This window comes from Mus musculus, chromosome 9 (genome assembly GCF_000001635.26).
Source record: "Mus musculus strain C57BL/6J chromosome 9, GRCm38.p6 C57BL/6J".
In the NCBI taxonomy this organism is placed as follows: Eukaryota; Metazoa; Chordata; class Mammalia; order Rodentia; family Muridae; genus Mus; species Mus musculus.
This window is the reverse complement of record NC_000075.6, coordinates 58,942,253-58,955,115: the sequence shown is the minus strand read 5'-3', so window position 1 is coordinate 58,955,115 and position 12,863 is coordinate 58,942,253. Positions and strand designations below refer to the sequence as shown.

The following is a 12,863-nucleotide window of genomic DNA, read 5'->3' as shown; positions in this document are numbered from 1 at the left end:
TGTAATCTGAGAAAAGGAAGCTTAATATTGTACAGTTATTATTTCTAGAGAGTAACAGTTATTTAGCTAGTAAGAAAACACCTATTGTAAATAGCATTGGCTTATATAACAAGCAACAGTAGCCTCTGGGTAAAGATGGTGTCTGCAGAGAAAGACCTTCACATAAGCTGAAGTCTGGACACTGCTGGAGAGAATGTGGCTCTGGTTTTCTAGATGACAGAGAAGTTGATACAGTGCTTTGTTGTTGAAACTTCAGATTTACTTTTTAGGGTCTGAGGAGAGTTGATCATAAGTTGGTATCTCACCAGAGGCATTTTCTGCAAAAGCACCCAAGAGGTCCTGTGTTGGGGAAAGCGACTGGCTCTCAGAATCTGCACATGAGAGCTAAGAAGGAAGTCCTCTCCTTACATAATTGGTATCTCCAGTGTTTGTGCTGATGTGTGTAACATTTGTGCCAGCTGAGAAAAGGAAAAACTATACTAAAAGCGCCTGGCTTCATTTTAGTTGAGCAGGAAGTAAAACCTGAATGTGGAACTGGGAAGTTAATTGGATGACATACTCTAAATTCTAGGAATGCTGCATAGGCGCACACAGATATGTGTACTGTCTCCTAGCATGTTTTCTTGCAACATATCCCATGTACACCTTTCCATGCTAGCAGTTTACAACAGTGTTCGTTGTTGAATAGAATACATATATATATACGCACACACACACACACACATACTTTTAAGTTATTCTCTGATTACACTTAAGTTGTCCTTTTTGTCATTTTTTTGTTTATTGCTATTATGAGTAGTGTTACACTGAACTTTTTTATGATTATATTTTCATACTAAATTACTGTTGTATAACAGTATATGGTAAGGGTTATCACTTAGCAACTAAAGCTCTCTCCCTTTTTTTTTTTTCCTCTTTTCATTTTATTTTGAGCATTTCTTGTGAAGGCATGACAAAGGTGGCATTTTGGATATCCATTTCTGAGTCAGATACAGTAAGATATAGTGTAGTTCCAGGGCCTTCTCGGAGAACTATAGCCTGACCAGAGAAACTGTATGGCAAAGCTGGCACCTATACTGTCATTTTACTAAAACAGCATATAGGATTTATAGATGCTATTTTTTAAAAATATACTTGGGAAAAAATGAAATAAAGATAGTGTCGTAAAAGGTGAAGTATCTGGACAGCTCTCATCCTGCGCTCTACTGTGATTATGCCTTCTCTCACCTTAGCAACCTTCACGCTCGTAAAATGCAATTTACTGAAGTGCGTACTAGCTGAGTGAGTGAAGCAGACAGCTTTGTTTGTTTGTTGTACAATGCAATGATTTTCTTAGTAAACTTTACAGATATTTAGTGAATTCACGTCCACCTAAGCACTGGGGCTTCAGTGTGTGTTTGTGATTACTTCTGTAACTATTACCAGTGTAAATGGATGTCTGTGTTAGGAGCATCCTAATGGAGCTTTTATCTGAATGTGTTTGGTGGTATAATCATTTTACTACTAGTATATGTTTTTCTCTGATTTTGAGAATATTTAAGGGCTTTGGGAATTTTTTTTATGATCATACTGACAATACATTGGCAAGTCATAGGGTATTAGAAGAATATAAGTCCCATCTTTATTAAATTTGTGTCCTATTTTTACATTTTATTTTTTATGTACTTAAAAATAATTTACTTGTATGTGTGTGTGCAAGCTTGTCAGTGTGTGTACCATTTGCCCTTGGAGACTAGGCTTCAAATTCCTTGGAATTGGACTTAGGTGATTGTGAGATGCTTGGTGTGGGTGTGGGGACTTGCAAGAGCAAGTCCTTAACCCCTGAGCTGTATATCTTCAGCCCTGTTTACTTATTTTTGGGATGGGGGAAGGTGCTGTGTGCCTCACCATATTGCCCAGGTATCCAATTCCTTGGCTTAAGGTGGTCCTTTTCTATCTCAAGATTAGAACTGTAAGAAACATTTGCAACCATACGTGGCTTTTAATGTTTTAATTGTCTAAAAATTAATTTTTTTATCATTAGGTTATGTGTATGTATCTCTATGTGGATATGCACATACGAGTATCCAGAGGCATTGGATCTTTTGAGCTAGACTTGGGAGTAATTGTGAGCCACCCAACGTGGGCGCTGGGAACCAAACTCAGGTCCTCTGCAAGAGCTGTAAATGCTTTCTGCTGCTGAGCCATCTTTCCAGCCTCTTAGTGTTTTGATTTTTAAGATAGATATTTATGTAGGAAAGCCAAAATTTAAGGACCTTTGGGGAAAAGCAGCCCAAATTTATACCCAATAAAATTATTCCTCCAAAATGAAGGTGATATGAAGACCTTTTCAGAACAGAAACTGAGAAAAATTATAGTAGGAAAAGATACAGTAATAAAATTTAATGAATGGTTTTTCTGCTTTTAACAAATTTACTTTATGATGATTGGATAGAATGTAAATGGATTTGTAGCTTTCCCTCACTCTTAAAGAAATTGTAAATCATTACATTGTTTGATAAAAGCATATTGGTAGTTACATCTTTAAAATTACTAATTTAACCCATTAATTTTTTAGGAGTGCTTCCTTAAAAGTCAGAAATTTAGAAAAAGACTGTAAATATTAGCACTAGTGATTTAAAAAGGTAGAGAAATAGGGATAGAGGGAAAGACTAAGAAGTGACTTAATATTGGCCAGTAGAATAAAAAAATAATTGTAGAACAACTTTATGGTAGAAAAGTTACTTGAACACTTTTTAATGACATGAGAAAAGTCTTAGGAAAGAATTTCAAGTAGAAGAGATGTAAAACCAAATAGATGAAATCTGAATTTAAAATGCACTTAGGCATTCTCTTTCCCCAAATGTTTACATTAATTAAGTGCTTTGATAAATGATACTGTTTTCAGATTGCTGTATGAACTTTTGCATAATCTGTCAGGTTTTTTTTTTAAGTACTAAACTCAGCTTTTCAATCATTATTGAAAGGTAGAAAAGCCACCAGACACATCATACTGATGACCTTCTGCTAATAACAACATCAGTGGAAGGTCAGCATTCACAGCTAGTCCCTTTTAGAGTGATGTTGCATGAAGCAGAGAAGATTCTAGCAGGCCCCACTGATATCCTTTGATTTGACAGGATGTAGAGGGAGGCTTAAACAGCATGAAGTGGAAGGATGAAAACAAGCCTACTTTGAGCCTTTCTTTACCTTTGCACTCATTAGAATTTTGACTCCCAGGATATACTGTGACTATATAACAATTCCCAAAACCTCTCCCCCTGTATCCTTGTTTATGTGGAAGCTTTGCTTCTTTGTTTTTAACAGACTCACTAATACTTTACAAGGAAATGTTTAAGAATGGACTAGATCAAAGTTGACAGAGTGTACCTCAGGCTGGATCCATCCCACTTCTTGTATTTTTCATTGGAACATGAACATACACGTTTGGTCACAGATTATCTGTATCTTATCTGTGGCTATTTCATACTGTAATGACAAAAGTCAATAGTTTAGAGAGAGACTAAATGGCCGGTAAAACCTAAAATATTTTCTTGCCTTTTATACAAAATGTTTTGCCAACTACTGGATTACATCACAGACATTAATAGTTTGTGATACTAAGTTATTTCTCGTTGGTGAAAATCTACTTCACATACGACTTTTTAAAGGGAAAATTGGAGTAGAGGAACGGAGAAAACAGAAGAGAAGTAAACCGATGAAAGCACAGGATAGGAGCAGCAGATCCAGGGGAAGTGCGCTGTGAGCCATGAAGGAGAAGTGGGGGCTGCAGACAGTGTCTAGAGCATCCTTCTGGATAGGGGGAGCAGCATAGTGTGGGCAGCCTGCGAGGTGATCTTTATGTTTATATCCTTGGCTTCAAAATATTGAAGGTATTTGAGCATCTCTAACATAGTCTTATTTTTTTTTTTTTTTTTTTTTTTTCCATTTTTTATTAGGTATTTAGCTCATTTACATTTCCAATGCTATACCAAAAGTCCCCCTTACCCACCCACCCCCACTCCCCTACCCACCCACTCCCCCCCTTTGGCCCTGGTGTTCCCCTGTACCGGGGCACACAAAGTCTGCGTGTCCAATGGGCCTCTCTTTCCAGTGATGGCCGACTAGGCCATCTTTTGATACATATGCAGCTAGAGTCAAGAGCTCAGGGGTACTGGTTAGTTCATAATGTTGTTCCACCTATAGGGTTGAAGATCCCTTTAGCTCCTTGGGTACTTTCTCTAGCTCCTCCATTGGGAGCCCTGTGATCCATCCATTAGCTGACTGTGAGCATCCACTTCTGTGTTTGCTAGGCCCCGGCATAGTCTCACAAGAGACAGCTACATCTGGGTCCTTTCGATAAAATCTTGCTAGTATATGCAATGGTGTCAGCGTTTGGATGCTGATTATGGGGTGGATCCCTGGATATGGCAGTCTCTACATGGTCCATCCTTTCATCTCAGCTCCAAACTTTGTTTCTGTAACTCCTTCCATGGGTGTTTTGTTCCCACTTCTAAGGAGGGGCATAGTGTCCACACTTCAGTCTTCATTTTTCTTGAGTTTCATGTGTTTAGGAAATTGTATCTTATATCGTGGGTATCCTAGGTTTTGGGCTAGTATCCACTTATCAGTGAGTACATATTGTGTGAGTTCCTTTGTGATTGTGTTACCTCACTCAGGATGATGCTCTCCAGGTCCATCCATTTGGCTAGGAATTTCATAAATTCATTCTTTTTAATAGCTGAGTAGTACTCCATTGTGTAGATGTACCACATTTTCTGTATCCATTCCTCTGTTGAGGGGCATCTGGGTTCTTTCCAGTTTCTGGCTATTATAAATAAGGCTGCTATGAACATAGTGGAGCATGTGTCCTTCTTACCAGTTGGGGCTTCTTCTGGATATATGCCCCAGGAGAGGTATTGCTGGATCCTCCAGAGCAATTCGACAACAAAAGGAGATCAAGGGGATACAAATTGGAAAAGAGGAAGTCAAAATATCACTTTTTGCAGATGATATGATAGTATATATAAGTGACCCTAAAAATTCCAACAGAGAACTCCTAAACCTGATAAACAGCTTCGGTGAAGTAGCTGGATATAAAATTAACTCAAACAAGTCAATGGCCTTTCTCTACACAAAGAATAAACAGGCTGAGAAAGAAATTAGGGAAACAACACCCTTCTCAATAGCCACAAATAATATAAAATATCTCGGCGTGACTCTAACGAAGGAAGTGAAAGATCTGTATGATAAAAACTTCAAGTCCCTGAAGAAAGAAATTAAAGAAGATCTCAGAAGATGGAAAGATCTCCCATGCTCATGGATTGGCAGGACCAACATTGTAAAAATGGCTATCTTGCCAAAAGCAATCTACAGATTCAATGCAATCCCCATTAAAATTCCAACTCAATTCTTCAACGAATTAGAAGGAGCAATTTGCAAATTCATCTGGAATAACAAAAAACCGAGGATAGCAAAAACTCTTCTCATAGTCTTATTTTTATGTGAGAAATTTTCTGCTTCCCACATGAAATGTGTGACTGTATATACCAGCTGTTGGCCTTCTGGAACAATAAGTGAAATTTTATAATTATAACTAAAATATTAGACATTTTATGTCATCATCAGAAAATACAATTCCTTACTGAATTAATAGGTCAAATTTGAGAAGCATTGTTTCAACATTTTCTTAATCAAAACATTTAAAATGTAAGACAGAGCTGGCATGACCACTAAGTGGGCAAAGGTATCTGCCACTAAGCCTGATAACTGAGTTCAGTTCCCAGAATCCATATGATGGAAGGAGAAAAACTTAACTCCCTCAAGTTGTCCTCTGATGCTCATATGTATCTTGTGCCTGTCCACACTACACATGTACATATACACACAATTGAATAAGCAAATTGTCATAATTATAAGAAAACAGTAAAATATTTAAGATATTAATATCTAACACTATGCATTTTCAGTACGGGCAGTACTTTCTTTGTTGTTACTTGTTTTGACGTTGCTATTGGCAGTTTGTTTTGTTTTGAGATCTCTTCCTGTGCATGTCAGATTGGTGGTGAGCTCACCTTCTAAGTGCTGGGTTCCATTGCACACCAACATGTCTGGCAACAGCATCTCTTAGTTTTAGAGACTCTTAAAATATTTAATTGAACATAAAATGGAATTACTTCTGAATTACGACATTTCAAATTAATACTTGTCTTTAATAATTGTCTGTTGAATGATTTTTTTTAAATTGTCAGTAAAAATAGTACAACTTAGTTGGATGGTGTTGGGGCTAGAGTTCTGTAACCCTAGCACTTAGAAGTCAGAGATAGGAAGATTTTGAGTTCCAAGCCAGTCTGAGACTTCACAGGGAGAGTCTATCTCAGTTAGATAGATAGATGGGTGGATGGACGGACGGATGCAGATATATTAAAAGCAGCAAAGCCTGAGGGAAAATATCCTTAACTTCTTCATTGTCTTTTCTTCCTGCTTATTTACATTTAGAAATTGCCTTTAATTTTTCTTGTAAAACTGAAATGTAATAAACTTAGAAATACACTTTTTAAATGCACATCCTGTCAACGGGTCTAATAATTAGCAGTATTTTTTTGTTGCAGAAGGGAGGAAGGGGTGATGAAAGGAAGTAACGTGAACTTGTTTACAGTAAAGGAAATTCACACTTTACCAACACATTAAATGGCTTCTAGGATATCATGGCCATGGTAGATAAGAATACATATTGAGTATTATGAGTGATTGTTTTTTTCAAATTTTTGACTGAAATACTTGTCAAAAATTCCATATAGTTCTGAGGTTATTGAATGATAGATGCTCTGGAAAAAGTGACTAGAGCTTGGCATGATTAAAAGTTGGCTAAGTAGCAAGAAATTATTAGTCAGTAGTGGAATATTTTAAATCTAAAGCGCTACTTGCAAAGGTTAGTTAGTATTGATCAAAGGGTTAATTCTTATTTATTCCTTTGCTTTTGTACTAGTAAGTATAATTTTAGAAAAAGTTTTACTCTAGATAACTGGTATAATTGGTCTCTTAATTGTGCTTTCTGTATCTAGGCACTTTCTTGTTTTTGTTTTTAAGACTCCTGCTTTATAACCCAGACAGGCCTGTAATTGACTCCATAGCCTAGGCCGGCCTCAGATTCACAGAACTCCTTCTGCATCACTTCCCTGAGTGCTAGGATTAGTCAGGTACCACCACACCCACCTCAAGTCTAGGAACTAAGATTATAGATGTTGTAATGCCAGTGTCTCCTCTGCACCTGACTTACTTTCTGAGTCGAGTATCAAAATTCTGTGCTTTTTGTTTTCTGTAAAATGAAGGAATTAAATTAGGTGATTACTGGATTGTTGTTTTGTTTTGGTTTGGTTTTTTAAAATCACTTCATATATCCCATGAAATGTAATCATTTTAGGAGTATATTAATATCAGATGTGATTTTGTTTTTTATTTAATTTTATGTTTTTTACTTTAATTTTATGAGTCTTTTTGTCTGTTTTTACCACTAATCCCTCTTCGGGCCCACAAATGAAAATGAAGTTAAAGATTAACATTATGAGGCAAACATTGAGGTTATTCTTTAAGTAGAGTTTTTTAAAATCTACTTAATATATTTACGTCATTTAAATTTGCAAAATAAAATAATCTTTTATGACCAGATTGAAAGGCACCTGAAATAGCTGGATAAAACTACCTATCACTGTTTTAAAACAGACCTAACACATGTTCATTGTAACAAATAAGAGCATGTAATTGACTGATAAAAAAGGAAATGTACTGTTCCTCTTCCCTCATCTCACTTTCTAGAGCTAGCCCTTGTTAACAAACTTGGCTTATGTAGTTAGTCAGTAAATTTGTATGGTAAAATCCCATATACCTTACAGAAGTATGGGTTTGTGCCAAGTGGTAAGGTTGGAATAGTCAGGAATTGGATCTTTGGCCCTCATAGAACATTTATCTGTTAGAATAGAAAAATATTAAACAACTAAAATATAAACAAAATAATTAAAACGTTTGTGTCTGCTTAAAGGAAATTAAATAATGCTTTATGCTGTGGATTGAATTTAGAATCATTCCCCCACAGGCACGTATGTTTAAACACTTGGTCTCAACCTAGGGTTACTCTTTCAGGAAGTTGTGGGACTTTTGGACATGGGGCAGGGTGGATGATACAGGGATGTGGCAGCCTTCCTAGAGTTGTAGTCAGCCTAAGATGAGAGGGAACCATCTTAAGAACCCCACCACCTAAGCACCACACTAGTCCCAGCTGCTATGCCTGCCTATTCTGCCATTAAGCTGTGAGCTAAAACAAATCTTCCCTTCTCTAAATTATTTTCTCTGTATATTAATATTTAGTCCCTGTGACAAGAAAAATAGCCAATACACTGATAAAGAAGGATGGAACACAGGCCCCCCAATGGAGGAGCCAGAGAAAGTACCCAAGGAGCTGAAGGGGTCTGCAAACATATAGGTGGAACAACAATATGAACTAATCAGTACCCCCAGAGCTCCTGTCTCTAGCTGCATATGTATCAGAAGATGGCCTAGCCGGCTATCATTGGGAAGAGAGGCCCCTTGGTATTGCAAACTTTATATGCCCCAGTACAGGGGAACGCCAGGGCCAAGAAGTGGGAGTGAGTGGGTAGGGGAGCAGGGCGGGGGGAGGATATAGGGGACTTTTGGGATAGCATTTGAATTGTAAATGAAGAAAATATCTTTTAAAAAATATTTTAAATGAAAAAAAAAAAGAATTATTGGTGAAGTTAACTTTATTATTTGGTGGTTGTTTGTGGGATGGATCCCCAGATGGGGCAGTCTCTGAATGGTCATTCTTTCAGTCTCTGCTCCGAACTTTGTCTCTGTAACTCCTTCCATGGGTATTTTGTTCCCCCTTCTAAGAAGGATCAAAGTATCCACACTTTGGTCTTCCTTCTTCTTGAGTTTCATGTGTTTTACAAACTGTATCTTGGGTATTCTGAGCTTCTGGGCTAATATCCACTTATCAGTGAGTGCATATCATGTGTGTTCTTTTGTGATTAGGTTACCTCCCTCAAAATGATAGCCTCCAGACCCTTCCATTTGTCTAAGAATTTCATAAATTCATTGTTTTTAATAGCTGTGTAGTACTCCATTGTGTAAATATATCCTATAAGACAATGAGACATGTTTTTGTTTTCTTCTTAACAGCATACTTTTTTAAAAAAAAAAAGTGCAGTTGAATAATAATTTACCATTTACCTGAGTGTAATAGTACTATCTTTCAATTACAGCATTTAGGAGACAAAGGCAATATGATTGCAAATTCAAGGCCAGCCTGAGACACATAGGCTCTCGTATAAGAAAAAAAGAAAGAGTTTAGCATACATTTCAACAAACAGTGAATAGTCATTTATCTTGAAGCTGTAGTTACAAGGTATGTAAAGGTTGATATTACTTAAACTAGCATAAATTTGAAAATAACCAAATTAATACAACCAATAAGAGAGAGTGCTTTAAAACATTAAAAAATTATGGGAACCTATGTATTGAAAATATCTTAGTTACGGTTACTATTGCTGTGAAACATTGTTACCAAAGCAACTTGGGAAGGAAAGGGTTGATTTCACTCAGTTTAACTCTGTATATATTACTTCATATAACAGTTTACCATCGAAAGTAGTGAGGGCAGGAACTCGCACAGTGCAGGAACCTGGAGGCAGGAGCTGATACAGAGGCCATTGAAGAGTGCAGCTTACTGTTTGCTTCCCATGTCTTGCTTTCTTATAGAACCCAGGACGACCAACCTAGGGGTGGCCCTATCAACACTGGGCTGTGCTTTCCCCTATAAATAACTAATTAAGAAAATGACCAACAGGTTTTCCTATAGTCCAGTCTTAATTGACACATGTTCTTAGTTGAGGCTCCCTCCTCTCTGATGACTCTAGCTTTTATAAGGTGAGATAAAAGCTAAACAGTACATATCCAAGTTACACTATTGACATAACAAACTGAGCTGGACGTGGTTGTGAATGCCTGTAATCCAAGCATTGGAGGCAGCCAAGTTAAACTACTAGAAATTATACATGGAATATATTAATTTACATATAATGGTTTCTACTTAAGAAAATTTTAGTTTTTATTTCTTGAAGCAATGTTATGAGAGATAAAACTGTAGGTTGCATATTTGACAACTGTCTCTAAATGTTGGACATTGTAGCTTATTTTTTTCATGAATAATGAATCATACAAATGGTAAGGTAAAGTATAATTTATTAAAATATTAAAAGTAAATTTGATCCAGGCCTGAGAACTCATACATGTAATCTGAGAATTTGGAGGCTAGAGTAGGATGATTGATGTAAGCTCCAGGCCAGCTTGGCTGCATAGTGAGGTGAAGTCCAGCCTGGGATAAATTGTAAAACCCTGTCTCAAAAACAAACTTGTAAACCAAAAGTCTTTTTTTTTTTTAACTGAGTACATGAATAGAGATCCCTAGCTATCTGATCCCTACTATGCAGACTGGTATGGGAGGTGACATTGAAAAAAAAATTAGAGTCTAGCTAGAATAAATCTTAGTTTTATTTAAGTGTTTAGTTTTACAGACTTGGAGATTCAGCTAAGTGACCTGTTTAAAACAAATTATTTAGCATGAAAGAACTGGAACCTAGATTCTCAGCTTCAAGTTTATGATACAGAAGCAGGTTTTAATGTTTCTAAGACAGAAGCTCATGTGGGGTTTTTTGCCCCTTTCACTTTAATTTCAAAAATCAGACTTTTAAGTCAGTATTGTGCTTATACTTAGTGACAAGGCTGGTCAGACATCATTTTGGAAACATGGCTGAGCACCAAATAGTTTTGAGATAACGGTGGTTTACTTCACTCATAATTACCAAAAGTACCTGCTGTAACTCAGGAGTGTCAGAGTATGTATAGTATTAATGTGTGGTCACCCTCTGTCAAACCTGAACAGTTCTCGAAGTGCCAGCATAGAGGCTTTATTCTAAGAATCTGAATAATTGTAGCGTCGGCTCTGCTGAATGCCAAAGTGCTACTCAGTTTCTAAACAAAAAGAAATCATTTCTGTATGGTTTCTAAGACATACAAGGCTTTTTTGACTGAACTTTTTAAACATTAACTGAACCCAGAAGGGTATCTGGGATTTTGTTGATTAGGGTTCATGGAGATGAAAAAAAGGGAATTTAGTTAAAGTGTAGAAAGATTGAACATGCATTGAAAGAATAGCAGGCAGCTCAGCTTTAGAATTCAGAGACGAGTGAATATAGAAGTGAATATCTCAAGGAGGTGTGTGTGTGTGTGTGTGTGTGTGTGTGTGTGTGTGTGAGTGTGTACCAGATTCTTTAATAGCTAGTTATAGATAGCATTTGGAAGACTGCAGCAGATTTTAGGTATGTGTCTCTGATAATAACTCTGTACCAATTATGTGCGGTGTTTAAAGCTCTCAACCATGTAGTAGCAAGAACATTTCTTTGTGTCCCTTAAAATTTTTTGCCTGGCAATAATTTGTTAAATGTTAAGTAGCTATTCCTACAAAGAAGGTAGAACCAGATCTATGATTTATTGAGTTTGTGTAAGGGAGAAGGGCTATATAAATCTAAGATTATATCCTTATTCTTTCTGGGTTAGGAAAGTTTGTCATCATTATGCTTGAGCTATAATATAATGCATGTTAGTTTTAGATAACTTTGGTAAGGTTGACATATAATTATAGTTTGTTTAACTTGAACATGAATTTTATCTTTTCCAAACTCACAGAATTTAAGACTAGAGTTTATGAGACTAAGGTAGCAACTTACAGCCTCAGTGATATTTTTGGTATTTAGTAGTTAAATTGAAAAGGCCCTGCAAATGACCTTTCCAGTCTCAAAGATGTGCTAAGAAATTTTCAGAAAGCAAACTTAAATTTGAATTTGATGCTATTATTTTGTTATAAAAAGGGAATATGTTATGCAGAGCTAAGATCCCAGAAGGATAGTGTATATGAATATCATTTCTTTGGAAGCTATATTTAAATGATGCTAAATTATACAGTAATGTTATAATTGGCAGAATATCATTTGGGTCAGAAAGACATCGCTGACAACCTGGATGCTTGCAGATTTGATCTCACACAGTATCAATCTCGAATTGTTGTGGTTTTCATCTAAAGTGTTGGCATTGAGACTGTCTCCCAATTGATACATGCTTATGAAATCACCAGAAATAAGTATAATAAAATTTGAAATGCAGTTGAGAAAGTTTTTTTTAATATTATTGCATTCAGTGCTTCTGTTGCCTCACAAGAACTGTTGTCCTAATGCTTTAGATGTGTAAAGCAAGTGCTTTGGCCTAGCATTGATGTCTGAGTCTCTATGCATGTGTACCTGAGCTACACTCTAAGTAGTAAAGTAGCTGTGAGGGCTTTTTATCTGGATTCTGGCTTGGGGGTGGGTTTTTCCTAAACTTTGGTTTCTCTTTAGCTCATACTCAAAAATTTTAGTTCATTAAAGTAGTCTTTTAAGAGATCTTATTAGGGTTCTTTGACTTCTTTAGCTTTTTATACATAAGAGATTTTTACAAAATTTGGCTTCTGAAGCTGAATCTTAAAAGCATTAATGTTCTTTCAGATGTAGCATTATGGAAATTTGTCATGATTGGAGTTAACAAATCATTAAGCTCATTGAAACAAAAATCAAAAAAATTTTTGGTCAAAATAGTAGAAAATGAGTAGAAATAACTGCACATTTTGTTTTATGTCTTCTGGGGTATTGAGAGCTTATCTGGGAAACAGCAGTTTGATTTAGAGTGGAAAGAAAGAGCTGTCTTTTTCTGGGGCTCACTGCTGAGGTAGGTGCGTCATTAACATCTGACACACCTTTTAAAATGAATATTTTTAACGT

At 36.4% G+C, this 12,863-nt stretch overlaps 1 protein-coding gene across 10 annotated transcripts in view; it reads left to right on the top strand.

Moving 5' to 3' along the window:
* Positions 1 to 12,863, top strand: part of Neo1 (neogenin) — a 161,936-nt gene that overhangs the window by 81,499 nt on the left and 67,574 nt on the right. The window lies entirely within an intron of this gene.